General features: G+C 48.5%; 1 long non-coding RNA gene across 1 annotated transcript; it reads left to right on the top strand.

The window, feature by feature from the left end:
- The first annotated feature begins 5,702 nt into the window (after positions 1-5,702).
- LOC137757994 (uncharacterized) lies at positions 5,703-18,836 on the top strand. Its single transcript, XR_011072682.1, has 2 exons — positions 5,703-5,925; positions 18,468-18,836. It is a non-coding gene; the product is annotated as an uncharacterized lncRNA (long non-coding RNA).
- The last annotated feature ends 6,221 nt before the right edge of the window (positions 18,837-25,057 follow it).

The following is a 25,057-nucleotide window of genomic DNA, read 5'->3' as shown; positions in this document are numbered from 1 at the left end:
ACCTGCAGTATAAAAAAACAAACAAAACAACTAATACTAAACTTTCATTGGGTTATTTGTATGGAAATATGTTAATATAAATGTTTCAGACATTACATGAAATTTCTAAAAATCTTATATTTGTATTTGTATGGAAATATGTATGGAAATATGTTAATATAAATGTTTCAGACATTACATGAAATTTCTAAAAATCTTATATTTGTATTTGTATGGAAATATGTATGGAAATATGTTAATATAAATGTTTCAGACATTACATGAAAGTTCTAAAAATCTTATATGTTCTGGTATAATGTTATAAGTAATAATCCTAGTTATTACTTTAAAATGTATATCTCAGAAATAACTAATTTTCTTGTCAACTGCATTATTATGAACTTTCGTCAGATCTTTAACCATGGTCATTTTTAAGTCTTTTGTCATTTACAGACAGTTCTGGGTGTACTCTGATGATTTTGCAAATATGTTCCTATAAAAGGGTTTCATCTTCAAGAAATTCATGGAAAAGACTGACAAGTACAGGTTTCTGGTAACTGACTGTACTGCTGAACTGAATGAATAAGCATTTTCAGAACTCTAATGAAAAACTGATGAACTCATAAAAGTGCTAACAAAAGATCAAGATGAAAAAAAAAATTAATTACATGGGACTGAGTGAACTGATGAGGATGAGTATAATTTTTGTGACTTTCTGTCTGAATTAAAAAAAAAAAAAATCCCACAAGGACTCAGAGGCAAAGAATATACAAATCAATTTTCACTGCAAAGTAAAGGAGCTGTTACAGTGGAGGATTACTGAATGTCAATATTATGACATAGTATGAGTGTGTTTCATGTTTGGTAATTGCAGTCATTGTTGCTTTTGTTGTGGTCATCCATGTACAATATTTGGTGTCAGTCTATTTATCCCTTGTAAAAATAAAATACAGTGTGTGTGTGTGAAAAAAAAAAAAAAAAATAGACGCCATCGGCTGGTTTTAAGCAGAGGAGCAACAAATCCAACTTCTTATCTTCTGTAACTACTTCTCACCTCTTGGCTCAAGTACCCGAGGAGCAGTTTTTGTTTGGATCATCCTAGTATATACAACCTCCACAGCCTCTTGTTAACCCCTTTTTATGCATATTCAGTCTGTCAATAAAATGATGCAAAATTGTTACCCTGCTACACTTTCCTTTTTAGATATTAAACATTTTTTGACCAGATTAAGATTTTGTTATATCACATAGGCAAAGCTGGCAGATTACATTTAAAGCAAGATAAATAGCATGACATTTCTTATTTTAGTTAAATGAATTTTGCAATACCTAACTTAAAATACATTATCCTCAAATCTTGAGCTATAAAAATTCACACTAAACTCAAAAAAAAAAATCATGGTAATTTATGTTTCTGAAAATTTTACTATTGCCTCATGAGTTCGCTATATTTCATTTCATGACTTCAATGAATTTCATTGACACCTGCCTCCATTTAGAAACATTCCTTTGAGCAACTGCTTTATAATGGGAAAGTCATGACTGGATCATCTGTGTCCTCCTGCCACCTGCTTGTAGTTGAGAACACATATTTACATCTTTACTGGTCTTCAGGAAATGATTGTGTTGATAAATATTGTGAAATTAAATCCATTTGTAGAAAACAGAGATGACGTTATCAATGATTCATGTCTAGTCAATATTGAGAAGTTCCTTCCCCTTGTTTCTTATTAGAAGCTCTCAACTTTCATTTATTCATCCTGAGTTCTATGATGAAGAAAGATTCTTTATTTGCATGATTTCGCTTGTGTTTCCCATGTGCTTTGGGCAAACATCTCTCTTCAGTCATGCCTTTCTCTTCCTCTGATACCTTATACTCCTCCTCAGAATAGCAATCCAAACAGCCAATTGTGTATGACCAGTGAGTTGAGGATATTTTGCTATTGTTGTATACAACAATGAACTTTTAAAACTGAATTTTTATTTCTTAACCCACTGCTTACACAAGTGAAGTTATGGTCACTTTGTGGTAAGTCAGCCCTAAGAAAAAGGAAAACTGACAAAGGAGTTTAAAAATGTAAGCTTGCCTATAAAATCTCACTATTTACCTCACTTCAATGCAAAGAGCTTCCCTGAGGCACAAATAAGTTGTCATTTCAATAACTCAGGCATAATGTATCCTAACCTTTTGAATTCTCAGGGGTTTGTTTAGACCTGACCATGAGCTTGAGACATTGTGGTTTGTATCTTAGCTTAGCAGAGAAAGCATGATTATTTTTAAGCTAATGCCTTTGTACAGTTCTAAACTAATTTAGTTCATTATGGTGAGAGGAGGTCAAATATAATAATCAGTCCTTATGGTTTCTGTGACCCATGTACTTTTCAAATGCCCGTTCCATTCACACCAGCTAGTGCGTTCCCTTCTACCAGTATGCATCCCACTTTTCCTCTCGGACAGTTTTCAAATTTGACTGCCACGTGGTACCAGGGTGCTGTCTGTGCTCCTTCTAATATAAGGATAAAGTACTCCCTGCCTTTGCACAACAAGTAGTCTAGTACTAAAACCTGACGTTATTTTCTCTTTTCTCATTTCGTTGATGGCATCGATTGGCACAAGTCAGGTCTTGTGGTTGGCAATCCCTGAGACTGGCATAGGGGTAGGATATTTATTAATATTTATTAAAGAATGTCCTTGGGATCAATACCCATGGAAGGAAGGGGAAGGAAACTGGATTGAGCAGAGGGAAAAGTTGAACTGCTATGATGAAGTCTTGATGACAAAGTTAGCACCACAGAGAGCTCTGAAACATAATGGTCTGTCGCTGTCAGAGTTCTCCCATGTTGAGCCAAAATAGCTGGGCCTTTATACTATACCTCCATCAGTTATTGGGTGTGGCCCGCCCAGGGAAGGGCATGCTCTTAGATAAAGTAGTAGTTCTCTGTAACTCAGATAATCCTAGAAAGGCTAAAATTAGAAGGCAGATATGATGGTGGGATGTTTGCCAAAGCAGTATGTATATTTTCAAACTTCATTGACTCTACCTGTTCAGAAATTGAATGAATAACTGTAAGATTTTGACCAAGTAAGACAAAATAATCAAGAATGTCATCTTGTGGCCCAAACTGCCACTTCTAGGCCAAAGTCACCTGGGCCCCCAAAATATTTGTACTGTGCTACAACCCACAGCTATTTTTTTCAGGTGCTTACATCTTAGATAAAGAGGACTCTTTTTCTGCATAGATACAAGCTCTACCATTTTGGCTTCATATAGGAATTTCTCTGAGGTTCTTAACCTGTCAATCCAGCTGGCATTAACTTCCTTCAGCTTAGAATTCTCTGCATTGGTCAGATTCAAGAAAAGATAGTATCCTTAGATGTTTGTAAAACATAAGGTACAACACGGTTATCCAGTATAATGATAATTATTATCAGGAGCATATAAAGCTCTGAGTCATAAGCATGATGTGATGCCTAGATCTGCCAGTTACTTATTCTGTGACCTTGAACCAAGCCATTTGACTTCAAACCATTTCAGAACACCCTATTTTGTTAACTCAGCATATTATTGTCTACTCACTCCTTTGTGAATATAAAATAGGAAAATGATGTAAGGGAACTTTGCCAGTGGTAAAACGTGACATAAATGCTGTATCTTCTTAGTTCTGAGCATGTGGCCCCCTGTCATATTTCGGTGTGCACATCCTAGCTTGCTTTTATTTTTTTAGAATGCACTGGGTGGTTGTTTTGTTTTGTTTTGTTTAACGCTAACCTATCCTCTCCTTGTTCTTTTTTTTGGGGGGGGGGGGGCTTTTACTTCTATCCTAAAAATCTCTATCACCTACCTCTTAATGATGGATGACCCTGCTCTCTTTTCAGAACTGACATAGAGCCTTCGTTCTTCACCAGTCTACACTAGGTGCTAATCTAGGACCCATTGCTTCTTCATGGACAACATTTCCTGGGTCCACAGCATATGTATTTATTATTATTTAAGTTCAAGATCCTCAACATCTACAAGAGGTTAGAAAATGGGTTAATTTTAAAAAATTACCTATACACAAAACTACTCAGTATTCAAGTTGTTATGTCACTAATGCATCTGCAATATTAATATACAAATAAAGCCAGAAATGGAACATGAATAAAAGAATGATTATTAGAGATTTCCTGTTCTTTTTTGCCAATTTACTTTGCTATTGTAAAATTATTTCTACTTTCTGATTCTTTAATCTTAGCCTCGTTCTGTTTTGGGATCAGAGCCTTTTTGCTTTCTTCTGGGATTGGTGGCATGCAAAGAAAGGTAGGCTGCCCAGAGATGAAAATAGACTGACACAGACATGCTAGTTGGCTAAAGACTTCAGCCTCTTGAAAGTGTGATTCTTTCTAGACACATACATTTTAAATTAGCAAAATTATGGAAGTGGAGAGTTGAATAAAACAGGTTGATTTGTTTGTAACCCATCGTCTTTGACCAGAGAGCAGAGGTGAGGAAATGGACACAGATAGGAGAGTTTTAATAGTGAGAAATGACAGTGTTATAAGCAGGGACAGTATGGAGAACTGGGGGGAGGAGGGTCTTCAATGGAGAGCACTTGCCCATGAGGACAAGTCAGTACACCTACAAAAGAGTCCATAAAATATTTTGACTAAAAAAAGGAATGAGAAAGACGTAGAGGGATCTAAAGACAATTTCTATGCCATATCTAGACTGAGATTCTTTTGATGTCCTAATTCATCAGTTTAATTTTGAAATAAGATGATTCTTTAGTGTCATTTTTGTTGATCATTTTCAATTGAAATACAGTTGAAGTACAACATTATGTTAGTTTCAGATGTACGATGTAGTGATTCGACAATTAAATACATTATGAAATGGTCATCACTATAAGTCTTAATAACCCTCTGTCCCCATGCAAAGTTATTACAATAACATTGACCATATTTCTTGTGCTGTATTTTATATCCCCTGACTTATTTGTTTTAAACTGGAAGTTTGTACCTCTGAATCTCCTTCACCTATTTCACCCAATCCCCCACCCACCTCCCCTCTGGCAACCACCTATTTGCTCTCTGAATCCGTGAGTCTGTTTTTGTTTTGTTTGTTCATTTGTTTTGTTTTGTTTTGTTTTAGATTCCACATATAAGTGAGATAATCATGGTATTGGTCTTTCTCTGTCTGACTTATTTCACTTAGCATGATAGCCTCTAGATCCATCTATCTTGCCCCAAATGGCATGATTTCATTTTTTCATGGCTGAGTAATATTCCAGTGTGTGTGTGTTTGTGTGTGTGTGTGTGTGTGTGTACATCTTTATTAATTCATCTGTTGATGGAAACTTAGGTTGCTTCCATCTCTTGGCTATTGTAAATGATGCTGCAATGGATATAGGGGTGTACCTATCTTTTCAAATTGGTATTTTTCTTTTCTTCGGGTAAATACCCAAAAGTGAATTTTCTGGGTCATATGTTGGTACTATTGCCTTATTGTTCCAGGAAGTCGCTGGCGAAGTCAGGCCGGGTCCGCGGGCTGCGCACAGCCCCTCCCGCTCCTCCCGCTCCTCCCGCTCCTCCCGCTCCTCTCGCTACTCCCGCTTCAGCCTGAGGACAACCGGCAGCTGCCAGCGCACCGACTGGCGGCGGATTAGCGGCGGGTGCGTGTCTCTTTAAGGGGCCGGGCCTGTGCTGCAGAGGGGAGGGCGGGGTAAGCGTCGCTCCCCAAATGAGTGTGTGGGGGAGAGAGCTAGCTAGCAAGCGACGCAGGCCGCCCCTGCCGCCGCCGCCGCCGCCGTCGGACCAGCGGCCTCCTACCCTCCTCTCCCTCCCGTCGCCCTACCGCGGGGAGGAGGCTCGCGTCGCCGTCTCCAGCCGCTCCCAATGAAGCAGCTGCCGCCGCAGCCGCCTCCGAACATGGGGGATTTCTACGACCCCGAGCAACCGACCCCTGAGTAAGTATCAGCTCAGCGGCTTCCCGCTACCCTCGGCCGCCTCCTCCGTGCCCCCTCTTACCTCCACAGTGACAGGGTCCCCCTCCTCCGTGCCCCCTCTTACCTCCACTATGACAGAGTCCACCTCCTCGCTGCCCCCCTCTGACCCCCCATAACAGGGTCCACCTACTCCGTGCCCCCACTTACCTCCACAGTGACAGGGTCCATCTCCTCCATGCCCCCTCATACATCCACAGTGACAGGGTCCACCTCCTCCGTGCCCCCTCTTACCTCCACAGTGACAGGGTCCACCTCCTCCGTGCCCCCTCTTACCTCCAGAGTGGCAGGGTCCAACTCCTCGGGGTCCCCTCTTACCTCCACAGTGTCAGGGTCCACCTCATCCGTGCCCCCTCTTACCTCCACAGTAACAGGGTCCAATTCCGTGCCCCCACATACGTCCACAGTGACAGGGTCCACCTACTCCGTGCCCCCTCTTACCTCCACAGTGACAGGTTACACCTCCTCCGTGCCCCCTCTTACCTCAACAGGGACAGGGTCCACCTCCTCCCTGCCCCCCTCTTTCCTCCACAATGACAGGGTCCACCTCCTCCAAGCCCCCTCTTGCCTCCACAATGACTGGGTCCACCTCCTGCCTGCCCCCTCTTACCTACAAAATGACTGCGTCCACCTCCTCCCTGCCCCCTCTTACCTCCACAATGACAGGGTCCACCTCCTCTGTGCCCCCTCTTACCTCCACAGTGTCAGGGTCCACCTCCTCCGTGTCCCCTTTTACCTCCACAGTGACAGTGTCCACCTACTCCGTGCCCCCTCTTACCTCCACAAAGACAGGGTCCACCTCCTCCCTGGCCCCTCTTACCTCCACAGTGACAGGGCCCACCTCCTCCAAGCCCCCTCTTCCCTCCACAATGACTGGGTCCACCTACTGCCTTCCCCCTCTTACCTACAAAAACACCTCCTTGCTACCCCACTCTGAACCCCCATGACAGAGTCCACCCACTCCGTGCCCCCTCTTACCTCCACACTGACAGGGTCCACCTCCTCCGTGCCCCTTCGTACCTCCACTATGACAGAGTCCCCCTCCTCGCTGCCCCCCTCTGACCCCCCATAACAGGGTCCACCTCCTCCCTTCCCCCTCTTACCTCCTTTATGACAGGGTCCGCCTACTCCGTGCCCCCTCTTACCTTTACAGTGACTGGGTCCACCTCCTCCGTGCCCCCTCTTACCTCCACTATGACAGAGTCCACCTCGTCGCTGCCCCCCTCTGACCCCCCGTAACAGGGTACGCTTCCTCGCTGCCCCCCTCTGACCCCCCATAACAGGATCCACCTTCTCCCTTCCCCCTCTTACCTCCATTATGACAGGGTCCACCTCCTCCCTTCCCCCTCTTACCTCCTTTATGACAGGGTCCGCCTACTCCGTGCCCCCTCTTACCTTCACAGTGACTGGGTCCACCTCCTCCGTGCCCCCTCTTACCTCCACTATGACAGAGTCCACCTCCTCGCTGCCCCCCTCTGACCCCCCATAACAGGGTCCACCACCTCGCTGCCCCCCTCTGACCCCCCATAACAGGGTCCACCTCCTCCCTTCCCCCTCTTACCTCCACAATCACAGGGTCTACCTCCTCGCTGCCCCCTCTTACTTGTACAATGACAAGGTCCACCTCCTCCGTGCCCCCGCTTACCTCCACAATTTTCAGAGTCCACGTCCTCCGTGCCCGCTCTTACCTCCACAATGACAGGGTCCACCTCCTCTTTGCCCCCATCTGACCCCCCATAACAGGGTCCACCTCCTCGCTGCCCCCCTCTGACCCCCCATAACAGGGTCCACCTCCTCACTTCCCCCTCTTACCTCCACAATGGCAGGGTCCACCTCCTCGCTGCCACCCTCTGACCCCCCATAACAGGGTCCACCTCCTCCGTGCCCCCTCTTACCTCCACTATGACAGGGCCGCCTCCTCCGTGCCCCCTCTTACTACCACAGTGACAGGGTACACCTCCTCCGTGCCCCCTCATACCTCCACAGTGACAGCGTCCAACTACTCGGTGCTCCCTCTTATCTCCACAGTGAAGGGATCCACCTCCTCCGTGCCCCCTCTTTCCTCCACAGTGACGGGGTCCACCTCCTGCGTGCCGCCTCTTTCCTCCACAGTGACGGGGTCCACCTCCTCCGTGCGCGCTCTTACCTCCACAGTGACAGGGTCCACCTGCTCCCTGCCCCCCTTTGACGCCCCATAACATGGTTCAACACCTCCCTGCCCCCCTCTGACCCCCCATAAGAGGGTCCACCTCCTCCCTGCCCCACTCTGACCCCCAAATAACAGGGTCCACTTCCTTCGTGTCCTCTCTTACCTCCACTATGACAGGGTTTACCTCCTCCGTACCCCCTCTTACCTCCACAGTGACAGGGTCCACCTCCTCGGTGCCCCCTCTTACTTCCAGAGTGACAGGGTCCGACTCCTCGCTTCCCCCTCTTACCTCCACAGTGACAGGGTCCGCCTCCTCCGTGCCCCCTCTTACCTCCACTATGACAGGGTTTACCTCCTCCGTACCCCCTCTTACCTCCACAGTGACAGGGTCCACCTCCTCGGTGCCCCCTCTTACCTCCACAATGGCAGGGTCCACCTCCTCGCTGCCACCCTCTGACCCACCATAACAGGGTCCGCCTCCTCCGTGCCCCCTCTTACCTCCACTATGACATGGTCCACCTCCTCCCTGCCCCCCTCTTACCTCCACAGTGACAGTGTCCACCTACTCCGTGCCCCCTCTTACCTCCAAAATGACAGGGTCGACCTCCTCGCTGCCCCGCTTTGACCCCCCATAACATGGTCTACCTCCACCCTGCCGCCCTCTGACCTCCCATAACTGAGTCCACCTCCTCCCTTCCCTCTCTTACCTCCATTATGACAGGGTCCACCTCTTCCGTGCCCCTTCTTACCTCCACTATGACATAGTCCACCTCCTCGCTGCCCCCCTCTAACCCCCCTTAACATGGTACACCTCCTTGCTGCCCCACTCTGAACCCCCATGACAGAGTCCACCCACTCCGTGCCCCCTCTTACCTCCACACTGACAGGGTCCACCTCCTCCGTGCCGCCTCTTACCTCCAGTAAAACAGGGTCCACCTCCCCCGTGCCCCTTCGTACCTCCACTATGAAAGAGTCCACCTCCTCGCTACCCCCCTCTGACCCCCCATAAAAGGATACAACTCCTCGCTGCACCGCTCTGACTCCCCATAACAGGGTCCACCTCCTCCCTTCGCCGTGTTACCTCCACAATGACAGGGTCAACCTCCTCCCTGCCCTCCTCTGACCCCTATAACAGGGTCTAACTCCTCCCTGCCCCATTTTGACCTCCCATAACAGGGTCCACCTCCTCCGTGCCCCCTTTTACCTCCACAATGACAGGGTCCCCCTCCTCGCTGCCTCCCTCTGCCCTCCCACAACAGGGTCCCCCTCCTCTTTACCCACTCTTACCTCACTATGACAGAGTCCACCTCCTCCCTGCCCCCCTCTGACCCCCCATAATAGGGTACACTTCCTCGCTGCCCCCCTCTCACCCCCCATAACAGGGTCCACCTCCTCCGTTCCCCTTCTTACCTCCACTATGACAGGGTCTACCTCCTCGCTGCCCCCCTCTTACCCCCCATAACAGGGTCCACCTCCTCGCTGTCCCCCTCTGACCCCCAAACCAGGGTCCACCTCTTCGCTGCGCCCCTCTGACCCCCCATAACAGGGTCTACCTCCTCCCTGCCCCCCTCTGACCTCCCATAATAGGGTCCACCTCCTCCGTGCCCGCTCTTACCTCCACAATAACAGGGTCCACCTCCTCGCTGCCCCCCACTGACCTCCCATAACAGGGTCCACCTGCTCGCTGCCCTCCTCTGACCCCCCATTACACGGTCCACCTCCTCCTTGCCCGCTCTTACCTCCACAATGACATGGTCCACCTCCTCGCTGCCCCCTCTGCCCTCCCATAACAGGGTCCACCTCCTCCCTTCCCCTTCTTACCTACACTGTGACAGGGTCCACCTCCTCCGTGCACCCTCTTACCTCCACAATGACAGGTTCCACCTCTTCGCTGCCCCCCTCTGACCCCCCATAACAGGGTTCACCCCTTCCCTGCCCCCCTCGGACCCCACATAACAGGGTCCACCTCCTCCCTTCCCCCTCTTACCTCCACAATGACAGCGTCCACCTCCTCGCTGTCCCCCTCTGACCCCCCATAACAGGGTTCACCCCTTCCCTGCCCCCCTCTGACCCCACATAACAGGGTCTACCTCCTCCCTGCCCTCTTCTGACCTCTCATAACAGGGTCCACCTCCTCCCTTCCCCCTCTTACCTCCATTATAACAGGGTCCACCTCCTCCGTGCCCCCTCTTACCTACACAGTGAGAGGGTCCACCTCCTCCGTGCCCCCTCTTACCTCCACAATGACAGGTTCCCCCTCCTCGCTGCCTCCCTCTGCCCTCCCACAACAGGGTCCCCCTCCTCCTTGCCCCATCTTACCTCCACTATGACAGAGTCCACCTCCTCGCTGCCCCCCTCTGACCCCCGATAACGGTGTCCACCTACTCCGTGCCCCCTCTTACCTCCACAGTGACAGGGTCCAACTCTTCGGTGCCCCCTCTTACCTCCACAGTGAAAGGGTCCACCTCCTCCGTGCACCCTCTTACCTCCACAGTGACAGGGTCCACCTCCTCCGTGCCCCCTCTTACCTCCACAGTGTCTGGGTCCACCTCCTCCCTGCCCCCTCTTACCTCCACAGCGACAGGGTCCACCTCCTCCGTGCCCCCTCTTACCTCCACAGTGACAGGGTCCAACTCCTCGCTGCCCCCTCTTACCTCCACAGATACAGGGTCCACCACCTCCGTGCCCCTTCTTACCTCCACTATGACAGAGTCCACCTTCTCGCTGCCTTCCTCTGACCCCTCATAACAGGTTCCAACTCCTCGCTGCCCCCCTCTGTCCCCTCATACCAGGGTCCACCGAATCCGTGCCCCCTCTTATCTCCATAGTGACAGGGTCCACCTCCTCCGTGCCGCCTCTTACCCCCACTATAACAGGGTCCACCTCCTCCGTGCCCCTTCTCACCTCCACTATGACAGAGTCCACCTCCTCGCTGCCCCCTCTGACCCCCCGTAACAGGGTACACCTCCTCGCTGCCCCCCTCTGACCCCCTGTAACAGGGTACACCTCCTCGCTGCCCCCCTCTGACCCCCCATAACAGGGTCCACCTCCTCACTGCCCCCCTCTGACCCCCCATAACAGGGTCTACCTCCTCCCTTCCCCCTCTTACCTCCACAATCACAGTGTCCACCTCCTCGCTGCCCCCCTCTGACCCCCATAACAGGGTTCACCTCCTCCCGGCCCCCTCTTACCTCCATTATGACAGGGTCCACCTCCTCTGTGCCCCTTCTTACCTCCACTATGACAGAGTCCACTTCCTCGCTACCCCCCTCAGACCCCCCGTAACAGGGTATACCGCCTCGCTGCCCCCCTCTGACATCCCATAACAAGTTCCACCTCCTCGCTGCCCCCCTCTGACCCCCTATAACATGGTCCACCTCCTCCCTTCCCCCTCTTACCTCCACAATCACAGGGTCCACCTTCTGTCTGCCCCCTCTTACCTCTACAATGACAGGGTCCACCTCTTCCGTGCCCCCTCTTACCTCCACAATGACAGGTTCCACCTCCTCTTGGCCCCCCTCTGAACCCCCATAACAGGGTCCACCTCCTCACTGCCCCCCTCTGACCGCCCATATGAGAGTCCACCTCCTCCCTTCCCCCTCTTACCTCCATAATGACAGGGTCCACCTCCTCGCTGCCCCCATCTGACCCCCCATAACAGGGTCCACCTCCTCCCTGCCCTCCTCTGACCCCTATAACAGGGTCTAACTCCTCCCTGCCCCATTCTGACCTCCCATAACAGGGTCCACCTCCTCCCTTCCCCCTCTTATCTCCATTATGACAGGGTCCACCTCCTCCGTGCCCCCTCTTACCTCCAAAGTGACAGGGTCCACCTCCTCCGTGCCCCCTTTTACCTCCACAATGACAGGGTCCCCCTCCTCGCTGCCTCCCTCTGCCCTCCCACAACAGGGTCCCCCTCCTCTTTACCCACTCTTACCTCACTATGACAGAGTCCACCTCCTCCCTGCCCCCCTCTGACCCCCCATAATAGGGTACACTTCCTCGCTGCCCCCCTCTCACCACCCATAACAGGGTCCACCTCCTCCGTGCCGCTTCTTACCTCCACTATGACAGGGTCTACCTCCTCGCTGCCCCCCTCTTACCCCCCATAACAGGGTCCACCTCCTCGCTGTCCCCCTCTGACCCCCATACCAGGGTCCACCTCTTCGCTGCCCCCCTCTGACCCCCCCATAACAGGGTCTACCTCCTCCCTGCCCCCCTCTGACCTCCCATAATAGGGTCCACCTCCTCCGTGCCCGCTCTTACCTCCACAAGACAGGGTCCACCTCCTCGCTGCCCCCCACTGACCTCCCATAACAGGGTCCACCTGCTCGCTGCCCTCCTCTGCCCCCCCATAACAGGGTCCACCTCCTCCTTGCCCGCTCTTACCTCCACAATGACATGGTCCACCTCCTCGCTGCCCCCTCTGCCCTCCCATAACAGGGTCCACCTCCTCCCTTCCCCTTCTTACCTACACTGTGACAGGGTCCACCTCCTCCGTGCACCCTCTTACCTCCACAATGACAGGTTCCACCTCTTCGCTGCCTCCCTCTGACCCCCCATAACAGGGTTCACCCCTTCCCTGCCCCCCTCTGACCCCACATAACAGGGTCCACCTCCTCCCTTCCCCCTCTTACCTCCACAATGACAGCGTCCACCTCCTCGCTGTCCCCCTCTGACCCCCCATAACAGGGTTCACCTCTTCCCTGCCCCCCTCTGACCCCACATAACAGGGTCTACCTCTTCCCTGCCCTCTTCTGACCTCTCATAACAGGGTCCACCTCCTCCCTTCCCCCTCTTACCTCCATTATAACAGGGTCCACCTCCTCCGTGCCCCCTCTTACCTACACAGTGAGAGGGTCCACCTCCTCCGTGCCCCCTCTTACCTCCACAATGACAGGTTCCCCCTCCTCGCTGCCTCCCTCTGCCCTCCCACAACAGGGTCCCCCTCCTCCTTGCCCCATCTTACCTCCACTATGACAGAGTCCACCTCCTCGCTGCCCCCCTCTGACCCCCGATAACAGTGTCCTCCTACTCCGTGCCCCCTCTTACCTCCACAGTGACAGGGTCCAACTCTTCGGTGCCCCCTCTTACCTCCACAGTGAAAGGGTCCACCTCCTCCGTGCACCCTCTTACCTCCACAGTGACAGGGTCCACCTCCTCCGTGCCCCCTCTTACCTCCACAGTGTCTGGGTCCACCTCCTCCCTGCCCCCTCTTACCTCCACAGCGACAGGGTCCACCTCCTCCGTTCCCCCTCTTACCTCCACAGTGACAGGGTCCAACTCCTCGCTGCCCCCTCTTACCTCCACAGTTACAGGGTCCACCACCTCCGTGCCCCTTCTTACCTCCACTATGACAGAGTCCACCTTCTCGCTGCCTTCCTCTGACCCCTCATAACAGGTTCCAACTCCTCGCTACCCCCCTCTGTCCCCTCATACCAGGGTCCACCGAATCCGTGCCCCCTCTTATCTCCATAGTGACAGGGTCCACCTCCTCCGTGCCGCCTCTTACCCCCACTATAACAGGGTCCACCTCCTCCGTGCCCCTTCTCACCTCCACTATGACAGAGTCCACCTCCTCGCTGCCCCCTCTGACCCCCCGTAACAGGGTACACCTCCTCGCTGCCCCCCTCTGACCCCCCGTAACAGGGTACACCTCCTCGCTGCCCCCCTCTGACCCCCCATAACAGGGTCCACCTCCTCACTGCCCCCCTCTGACCCCCCATAACAGGGTCTACCTCCTCCCTTCCCCCTCTTACCTCCACAATCACAGTGTCCACCTCCTCGCTTCCCCCTTCTGACCCCCATAACAGGGTTCACCTCCTCCCGGCCCCCTCTTACCTCCATTATGACAGGGTCCACCTCCTCCGTGCCCCTTCTTACCTCCACTATGACAGAGTCCACTTCCTCGCTGCCCCCCTCAGACCCCCCGTAACAGGGTATACCGCCTCGCTGCCCCCCTCTGACATCCCATAACAAGTTCCACCTCCTCGCTGCCCCCCTCTGACCCCCCATAACATGGTCCACCTCCTCCCTTCCCCCTCTTACCTCCACAATCACAGGGTCCACCTTCTGTCTGCCCCCTCTTACCTCTACAATGACAGGGTCCACCTCTTCCGTGCCCCCTCTTACCTCCACAATGACAGGTTCCACCTCCTCTTTGCCCCCCTCTGAACCCCCATAACAGGGTCCACCTCCTCACTGCCCCCCTCTGACCGCCCATAAGAGAGTCCACCTCCTCCCTTCCCCCTCTTACCTCCATAATGACAGGGTCCACCTCCTCGCTGCCCCCCTCTGACCCCCCATAACAGGGCCCACCTCCTCCCGGCCCTCCTCTGACCCCTATAACAGGGTCTAACTCCTCCCTGCCCCCCTCTGACCTCCCATAACAGGGTCCACCTCCTCCCTTCCCCCTCTTATCTCCATTATGACAGGGTCCACCTCCTCCGTGCCCCCTCTTACCTCCACCGTGACAGGGTCCACCTCCTCCGTGCCCCCTTTTACCTCCACAATGACAGGGTCCCCCTCCTCGCTGCCTCCCTCTGCCCTCCCACAACAGAGTCCCCCTCCTCCTTGCCCACTCTTACCTTATTATGACAGAGTCCACCTCCTCCGTGCCCCTTCTTACCTCCACTATGACAGGGTCTACCTCCTCGCTGCCCCCCTCTGACACCCCATAACAGGGTCCACATCCTCGCTGCCCCCCTCTGACCCCCCATAACAGGGTCTACCTCCTCCCAGCCCCCCTCTGACCTCCCATTATAGGGTCCACCTCCTCCGTGCCCGCTCTTACCTCCACAATGACAGGGTCCACCACCTCGCTGCCCCCCACTGACCTCCCATAACAGGGTCCACCTGCTCACTGCCCTCCTCTGACCCCCCATAACAGGGTCCACCTCCTCCTTGCCCGCTCTTACCTCCACAATGACATGGTCCACCTCCTCGCTGCCCCCTCTGCCCTCCCATAACAGGGTCCACCTCCTCCCTTCCCCTTCTTACCTACACTGTGACAGGGTCCACCTCCTCCGTGCACCCTCTTACCTCCACAATGACAGGGTCCACCTCTTCGCTGCCCCCCACTGACCCCCCATAACAGGGTCTACCTGCTCACAGCCCCCTCTTACCTCCACTATGACAGTGTCCACTTCCTTCGTGCCCCCTCTTACCTCCACTATGACAGGTTCCACCTCCTCCCTGCCCCACTCTGACCCCACATAACACGGTCCACTTCCTTCGTGTCCTCTCTTACCTCCACTATGACAGGGTCCACTTCCTTCGTGCCCCCTCTTACCTCCACTATGACAGGGTCCACCTCCTCCCTGCCCCACTCTGACCCCACATAACAGGGTCCACTTCCTTCGTGTCCTCTCTTACCTCCACTATGACAGGGTCCACCTCTTCCCTACCCCGCTCTGACCCCCCATAACAGGGTCCGCTTCCTTCGTGCCCCCTCTTACCTCCACAATGACAGGGTCCACCTCCTCTGTGCCCCCTCTTACCTCCACTATGACAGGGTCCACCTCCTAGCTGCCCCCCTCTGACCTCCCATAACAGGGTGCACCTCCTCCGTGCCCCCTCTCACCTCCACTATGACAGGGTCCACCTCCTCCGTGCCCCCTCTTACCTCCACTATGACGGGGTCCACCTCCTCCCTGCCCCACTCTGACCCCTCATAACAGGGTCCACCTCCTCCGTGCCCCCTCTTACCTCCACAATGACAGGGTCCACCTCCTCTGTGTCCCCTCTTAACTCCACAATGATAGGGTCCACCTCCTCCGTGCCCCCTCTTACCTCCGCTATGACAGGGTCCACCTCCTCCCTGCCCCCTCTTACCTCTATTATGACTCGGTCAACCGCCTCCCTGCCCCCTGTTACCTCCATGATGACGCGGTCCACCTCCTCCCTGCCCCCTCTTACCGCCAGTATGACAAGGTAAGAGTATTAGCTAGAATTTTCCATCCCAGTGTGCCCAGGTGGGAATCTCTCCCATCAGGTTTTGGAAGCAGAGTTCCAGAGACTTCCCCGCCCAAAATGGCTGGGACTTAAATTCATCGATAGCCTGGTGTTCTTAGGGACTCTTTTAATGTATCTGGTCAGTTTTGCCTGGGTGTCTTTATAAATAACTCACCACCTCCCAAAACATTTTCAACTTTGCCTCCCAAAAAATGTCCAAAACAGCAAGATCGATGCAAAGACCCATGAGGATAATGGAAAGAGATGCAAAGCGTCTTTGAAAGAGAGACGGGTCTTTGCGGATGCTCCTGGGAAAATTTGTCAATGCATTTGCAGGAAGTACGGTTCGGTTCATGTGTCCAGGTAGCGTGAATGGACATATTCACCAAATTAAGGAAAAAGACTGCTTATCATCACCGACTCCCAGCCGGGGACCAGGTACAGGTCAGCCAGCGGCGGAGTTAAGGTGTGAGATTCCACTGGCCCGGAGCGAGTCTGCAGGGTGATGGGCAGGGCTGTGCTGAGTGAGGCCTGATGTGGAGAGCACAGCTCACTGCCCCAGCCAGGGAGTGGACGGAGGGTGGCATCTTCCAGGGGGGAACTGGAAGGGTTTTTCCAAACGGGCTCATGGCTCATATTGTGAATGGAGGGTGTATACAAAATACTGCAAGAGGCGAACAAAAGTAAACTCTTCAGAAACATCATTTTTAATGGCTGCATAGCATGCAATCCTGTAGCTGTATAATTTCCTTCCCAGTCCTAACCGTTGGATATACCAGTTGTTCCCTAATTATCTTTTTGCTACTCAAATATAATTTTCTTGCTGTGCAAATCACTAAGCACCTATAGCCAAACTGTGCCAGGCACGGGTCTCATACTTATATGAATTACCTAACATTCACAACAACCCAAAAGGCAGGTACTGTTATTTGCATCTTCCTGTGTAGTTTTCTCCTTTCTTAGTATCATTTTGTCCAGTGGAGTTACTGGGCCAAAAGATAGAATCACACGTCACGGTCGTTAAGTACCAGCAAATTTCATCTTCCCATAAGTCATGCGTGAGAGCCCCACTATTCTCAACTCTTCAGCAGCATCTGGTATTGCCATTGAAAAACTTTTAAAACAAATAAATTTACTTCTTTGATAGATGAAAATGCCATATCATATTTTAGTAATTTGCATTTCCTTGATTATCTGTATTTGCAGTCCAAGAAAATGGGTGTTAAGAGTTTGACATGGGGAAATGGCTAAAATAATGACTGGTGACAAAACCAGAATAAAAATGGGGATCAAGTAAGGGTATAATAACTAAATATGATGCATAGAAGAGACTAGAAGGAAATGCATCCAAATGTCAGTAGTGGTTGCCTTCGGCAATGGAAATCTCTCCCTTTTTCTTTGTCTCCCTCTCACATACACATTTGTTAAATGTGCCTGCATTATTTCTGTATTCATAAAATATTTTACAAATTGTTTGGAAAAACAATATGTTAAGCCAAAACCTCAAACAAGATTATAAAATGAGAAAAACCAAGGAACGAGACTACTTCACTATGGGAAAAACTGCAGTATTGTGAGACAAGCAAGCTGTTTCCTTTTCAAGGCAGGGACTGGGGGAGGGTCAGAGGAGTCTGGAGCCCCAGGCCGAGTGAGTAGACGGGGATGAGGGTTGAATCGTGCCCACGTAGTAAGCGTTTGTGGCCTGAATCACTGCATCCAGGCCTGTCTGAGCAACACGACAGGTGTGAGAGTGTCACCACCAGACGTGTCCAAATTCCCTGCCCCGAGGCTGCAATGTGGTTTCATGCACCACGTTCACGAAGCCCGGGCGGGCCGGGGAGGGGGTCAGTGTCTGCCACATCAGATGCCCAGCGCCTGGGGACAGGCCCAGCTGTTACTGTATTGGGCAGGTGTCCATTTTCTTTACTGAAAAAGAGAAAACTGTTGAAGTCTGGGGTATATTTAGAACTCACAGACAGACGTGTTCAAGGGTAGGGGTGTGTACTCCTTTGGGGGAAAAAGCTTTCAGCAGTGTTCTCCAGCTGGTTAGTATTGACCTCTGGCCCAGGGATGCTGTAGCCAGGAGTTATTCTTTTTAAAAAACGATGATGTATTGTTTTCTATTGAAGTAGAGTTGATTTACAATGTTATGTTAGTTTCAGGTATACAGCAAAGTGATTCGGTTATACATATATTCTTTTTCAGATTCTTCGCCATTATAAGTTATTACAAGATATGGAATATAATTCCTCCCTGTGCTGTACAGTAGGTCCTTGTGGCAGGAGTTATTCTTAGGAGGGGTTGTTCCTCGTTGAAGAAAGATCCCAGAGAAACAGCGTCAGTAAGATGTTCTCTGGGAAACGGTGTCCTTACGTTCATCCCCTCTCATCCTCTTTTCCTGCAGAAATTTGAGGATGACATCACCTATCGGCTAAACAGAGGTCGGAATGGGCACGACTACTACGATTACCACCAGCGCCACCACGATGAGGATGCTGCGATCGGTCCCTGGAGCCCCTACGGCTTCAGGCACGGAGCCAGCGTCAACTACGACGACTACTGACCGTCACTCAGGCGGGCTCGGGGCTGCAGGCTCCGCACGATGCCCGGGCTGTGTCTGCTGCGCCTGTTCTCGGTTCATCCTTCCTACCCGCTTTCTGTGGCCACAAAGGAAGAGTTAAAGCAAAGAACGTAAATGCCTTTCGAGGTTTCATGCAAGTACCTAACAATGCATTTCATTTAAAAATAGAAATAAAAACATTTTGTTAACACATCTCAGAGTTCACTTGGATGAAACTTGAGCTGGCGAGAGTTTTCCTTCCCTGCATGTTTCTGAGGTTGAAGCAACTTCTCAGAGGCACCTCCCCTCTGCTATCTGAAGTGTTACCTCTCCAAGAATTCCCACCACCCCAGACCATGGGACCGAGCAGGGGTCTTCAATGTATCAGAATTCAGTCCACACTAAATGCCAAATTAAGAATAAAAAAGGAAGAAAATTTAGCTGGAAATTAATTTAAGGTCACAGAACACGGTTTGGGGGATTAAGCATCCACATGGGTTTGCAAATTTGCTGTTCCACATCCTGAGCCAGAGGTGGACCTGTTTAATATTGTCAGGCAGGAAAAAAAGGGTAATAGAAAACACACGGAAGTTTGGTTGATTTCACAGCCTCACTTGTCTTAAAAAATTAAACCTTGTCTAATGAGTTCAAGAAAGATTTACGAATATACATTGCATCATGTTTAAACAAGCTGAGTGAATGAAAGAGAAAAGTGTCCTGGGGGTGGGTAGAGGGAGGGGAGGAAAGTGGGGAGGTGACCCCTGCAGAGGGGAGGGGCCCTCAGAATGGCTCTTGAACTCGTGTGGGTCACAGACCCTCTGACAGCCTGATGGAAGCTTTCTCAGAAAAATGATACGTGATTTTGCATATAGTCTCTGAAATACATCCTCATTCACAAGCTGCAGATGATAAACCCCTGGGTTTGGTGGGAAGTTCCTACCAGCATCAGGAGACCAGTGTTTGTGGACAATCCTTTGGAATCCTTACAACTTTTAAAACTTTGTGGTAAAATGTACACAACATAAAATCCATCATTTTAAGCAGTTTTAGATGTATAGTTCAGTGGCTTTAAGTACATTCAGCTTGTTGTACAACCGTCCCACCCTCTACGTCCAGAATCATTTAATCTTCCCCAAACTGAAACTCTGTCTCCATTAAACACTCACTCCCCATCCCCTCCCCCAGCCCCTGGTACGCACCATCCACTTCCTGTCTCGGTGAATTTGACTCCTCTGGGGATCTCATATAAGTGGAATCAGACACACAGTATTTGTCCTTTGGTGACTGGCTTATGTCACTGAGCATAATGTCCTCAAGGTTCATCCATGTTATAGCAGGTGTCAGAAGTTCCTCCCTTTTTAAGGCTGAATAATATTCTATTTTGTGTGTAGCCCACGTTTTGTTTATCCATCATCCATCAGCGGACACTGGGTTGCCTCCACCTTCTGGCTGTTGTGAGTAATGCTGTGGACACGGGTCTGTAAACATCTCTTCATGTCCCCACGTTCAATTCTTTTGGGGATATACCCAGAAGTGGAATTATTAGATCAGATGGTAACTCTGTTTAATTTTTCGGGGAATCACCACACATGTTTTCCACATCAGTTGTACTACTCTACATTTTGATATAACATAGAGTTGTAATAGGGAAGAACATTTTGTATTCTCTTACAAGTTAATCACTAAAGGGATGTTGCCGATAAGCTTAAATTCCACACAATGGCCCATCTCGGACCCTTGCCTCCGAGAGATGAAGGTAAATGAGCATTCAGCTCAAACACCTGTGTTTAGCTCCCAAGAAACCTCCTGAGCAGGCCCACCTGTGAATGACTGCAGGAGGGAGAAATGAACACCTCCCCTCCGGAGGCTGACGGGAACCAGGAAGTGCTTGGCTTTAGTCCCGCCCCTTGTAGTATAAAAGGAGCCTGACTGCTGCCGCAGGCAAGACGGCTCCTGGGGGCACGAGCCCACCGTCTTCTGGGTTTGGGGGCTCTCCGAAGGAAGTCGTTATTCTTTGCCCAGCAACTCGTCTCCTGATTATTGGCCTGTCCTGTGGCGAGCAGTGAGAGCTTGGGTAACAGGGTTCCATGAAAACTTTCGTTTCTTTTTCTTCACTCCTCTGGGGCAGCCGCAAACCCCAGTGCAGCGTTGAGGGGGAGGCGGGGTGGGCGTGATGGAAAGGACGTCTTCACTCTATTCCTCATCTTACATGTTGCCGTGCTTCTCCATCAAGTATGTGTGCTGGGTGTTCTTGGTCGACGTCTTTTGTCAAGTTAAGGAAATTACTATTCTTTTAAAAATATGCTAAGAAAGACTTTAAATGTCATATATGGAGGCTGAATTCTAGTTTCTTTATCTGTTGAGATAACATATCCTTTTAAATCTGTTAATTAACAACAGTTCTAGTAATACATTTTCATATTAATCAGCCTCATTCCTGGAATAAAAACGAACTTGATCCTGATATTCTTTTTCAGTGTTGGATCTGGTTGGATCATATTTGTTGAGAATTTTTGCATCCGTGTCCATGAGGAAGATTGGGCTGTAGTTTTCTTTCCCGTTCCGTTTTTGTCAGTTTGGTTGTCCGGCTTATGCTGGTTTCTTAAAATGAATTGTTTATTATTTCTTCATGTAAGAATGGAATTATCTGTTTCCTGAATGTTTGGGAGCATTGTGATAAAGCCACTTGCACGTGGTGTTTTCTTCATGGTAAAATTTTTGACCATTGCATGCATTTCTTTTACAGGTAAAGGATTATTCTGGCTTCGTTTCTCTCCTTGAATCTGTTTTGCTAAATTCTATCTTTCTCAGTAGTCATCGATTATATGAAAATTTGAAGGGTGTTGAGAGTTGGTCTCAGGATCTTATCTTTTTTTCTCAGTAACATCTGTGGTTATGGTTTTTTTCACTCCATTTCATTTGTGCCTTTTAAAAAAATGAATCTTGTCTTTTCAAGCATGTAGTTTTTGCCTTGTTGATGTGCTTCTCTATTTCACAAATTTCTGTTCTCTTAATTTCCTTCCTTCTGCACCTGTGGGTCTTTGATTTCTGTTAGATCTTAGCTCAGTTTTGAGCCTTATTTTTTTCAAAGGCCAATTCTTACTATTCTAAGTTTCCTTTCAAGAATTGCATCCCGTGATTTTGATGTGAAAAGTTAGATGATGAATTTGTCTAATTTCAATTATAATTTCTCCTTTGACCCTTGAGCCGATTACAAGTGTTATGAAATTTCCAAGTGAATGAATTTTTCTAATGATCTTATTGGCTTTGTTTTCTAACTTAATTACATTGCGGTTTTTTTTTTTTTTTTTTTAGTGGACAATTTATTGGACAAGCAAAAGACCACTTTTTTAATCTTCTAAATTAGTTTCCTAACTTGAAATTCTGTCCCACAATAAATACCACATATTTCAGGTTTCCTACCTTTTCTTCCTGATTTGTAGAAGCACTTTTTATTTAGCAAATGCTTTCTCAGGTAGCTTTTTCAATAGTGCTGCACACCAAATAGCAACCTCCCACCTCAACACTCAGTGGTTTCAAACAACTTTAATCTGTGCCCCTGTAGGTTGGCAGGGGTGGAGCTGACCTCAGCCTCCGTAGGTTAAATGGCTGTTCCCATTGCAGCTCTTTGGGTAACCTGGGTGGCTGGGCTTCGGGATGCAACAGCTGGGGCACCTCTCCTCCATCCTCCTCCTGAGACAGTGGGAGATCTGTGATATGTCTATCCTAGTTATGACAAAGAAATAAGATGGAAAGCATGCATGTGGCCCCTGACAGTGTAGGCTTGGCCTTGGCGTGCCACTGTCATTTCTGTACATTTGACCTTGGCCAGAACAAATCACATGGCAGGGCCTGAAGTCAAGGGAGAGCGAAGACATTTAGCATATGATGAGACCGTGGATGGAAGAGGGAGTGAAGAACTTTAATCCCAGTGAGCACCAGAAAGGGAGAACTGTGTCAGAAAGTGATATGGGACTTTGATGTATGATAAAAGGAAATTTATAAATCTGTGTTTGAGGGTAAGAGTGTTAATTGAATAAACGTTTAGAAAATTATAGGAGAGAAAAGATAGATTCTGCCTTAAATAAATTATGTGGTGTAAAGACTAAATATATAAAAGAAAACTTACACATTAGAGGAAAAAGAAGAATGCTTTTATTAGAGTAGTGAAGATTTTAAGACGTAAGGAAAAACAGATAAACTGGAATATATTAAAACTTGCAAATATATGTTGCCAATAGCACTATAAGTAAAATAAAGACATGTGGCCGACTCTGAAATTATATTTACAGCAACCGTAGTAGATATGACTTCCTTTTATCCAGACTCTTATCTCCTCTTCACATGTCTATTCCATGACTGCATTCTCAGGTATGGCTCACATCTAACACAATCCCTACTGCATCCACACTATCACTAGTTCCCCAGATGCTTCTTAACCTTAATGACTACTCTATCCATTTATCTTCTGAAGCTATCCATTGTTTCCTTTTAATTTCCTGTTCAGGCTACATTTTGTGTGTATGTGTGCCCTCAAATTTTATTTATTGACTTTTTATTTTATATTGGAGTATAGCTGATTAACAATGTTATAATTTCAGGTGCACAGCAACAGGCTACAATTTCTGATCCAGTATTTTAAAGATTCCTTGGCCAATACCTTCAAGCCTTGTGATATTGTTTCCTTTTCCTTTCTTTTTTTAAACTAAGAATAATTGTATTCTCTTTCCACTTTCCGTCTACCTGTATTCATCAGTTACCATCTAGGAGTTAAAAGTAAAAGGCAGGGGTTTTACAGCCAATCTGTCATCTCAAACCATAGCTCCATTTGACACTTGCTATTTCACCTTGCTTGCCTGTTACATAACTTTTCCACATCTCAGTTCCCTCATTTGTAAAATGAAAATTAATAGGATAAGGCTAATAATAACAGGAAGTGAATAAATTCCAGCTGGGGACTTAGAGCAATTTCTGGCCACAGTAAGAGCTTAAACTATATTCTCTGTTATCTTTTATTGGGTCCTGTCCCGTCACTTTGTCTGAGGTCATTCTTTCAGTCTAATGAGCATCCCTTATGCTGTGATCTGGATCTCATTCTCTATTTCCCTTCCCAGAGGCTGCTATAAATTATTCACCCTTTGCTCAATTATCTTCCCTTCTTCCTTAATATTTTCCCATCAGAGTTTAAATTCCTTCATTAATGAAGATCCTTCCCATACTAAAGAAAACCTTCCCCCCATCACCTCACCCTCCAGGTTTCCCCTTGGTATTCCCAGTCAGTTCACCAAAAGTCTACATGCACTGTGTTTACTTCCTAGCTTTCCAAAACCCATTGCAATATTGGTATCTAGCCAACGGCTCCATTAAAATTAATCTTAGGACATCATCAATAATCTCTTAACAGGTAAAGTCATCCTGAGTTTTAACATACGCACTGCATAAGCATGGTTCATTTCAGGTCATTGACATAATGCAGTGAAGGTGCAGTTAGTCAAACTGGGAATATTTAGAAGGATACCAAACATATTCTCCCAAGCACAGTTCAGAAAAAACAGCTTTCTCAAAAGTTTGGTGGTCCAGTACTACCCTCTCCATTACCATAACAACGTCTATCCCATAATTATCTCTGATGCCGGGATTAACCACCTAGTCTGGCTATACCTTTGGACCCATGGTTTGGAGAGAAAAGAGGCAATCTGGCACATTCTCTGGCAGTAATAAACCCCAGTCACATTTGGTAATTGTACTTCCTCCCAAAGCATCCAGGAGTCAGTAGTATTAACATTCATGGATATGATGCAGGTTATATTGTATATATTCAAACAAATTTCAAAAATCATCAAAATTATCAGTTATACAGAAACATATTTGCATACTTCTAACAACAACAAAAAAAACCTCAGCAATAGATTCAAAAGAAAAACAAGGAAATTCAGATAACAGCAAATACTTTTCCTACATGCATTGTTGACTACATACTGCTGCAATACTTGATATATATTCCTGATAGAAAGAAAATCCATTTAGCAGGTGAACTAGTTTTATGCTAATTTTACAAATGAGACAACTGAGGCACAGGCCACTTAAAGAATTTTCTCAGATCGAAAAGAACTGGTGTTGAATGGGGCGATTGGGATTGACATGTACACACTGATGTGTATAAAATTGATGACTAATAAGAACCTGCAGTATAAACAAATAAATAAAATAAAATTCAAAAAAAATTTTTAAAAAATAAAATTAAAACTATTATTTAAATCTGAAATTAATTTTTTAGATCTTAAATCTTACTAAATATTTTTATAAAAGCAAGCCTTTGCTATTCTGGAGTTCAGTATTCATCTGGCTAACAAAAAAATCTTTATCATACAAAAAAAAAAGAACTGGTGTTTGTTCTTTGAACTAGATTCATTTCTGGATAGCAAGATGTCTTA

This window comes from Eschrichtius robustus, unplaced genomic scaffold (assembly GCF_028021215.1).
Source record: "Eschrichtius robustus isolate mEscRob2 unplaced genomic scaffold, mEscRob2.pri scaffold_613, whole genome shotgun sequence".
In the NCBI taxonomy this organism is placed as follows: Eukaryota; Metazoa; Chordata; class Mammalia; order Artiodactyla; family Eschrichtiidae; genus Eschrichtius; species Eschrichtius robustus.
The sequence above is the reverse complement of the archived record's forward strand: the minus strand, read 5'-3'. Positions and strand labels throughout refer to the sequence as shown.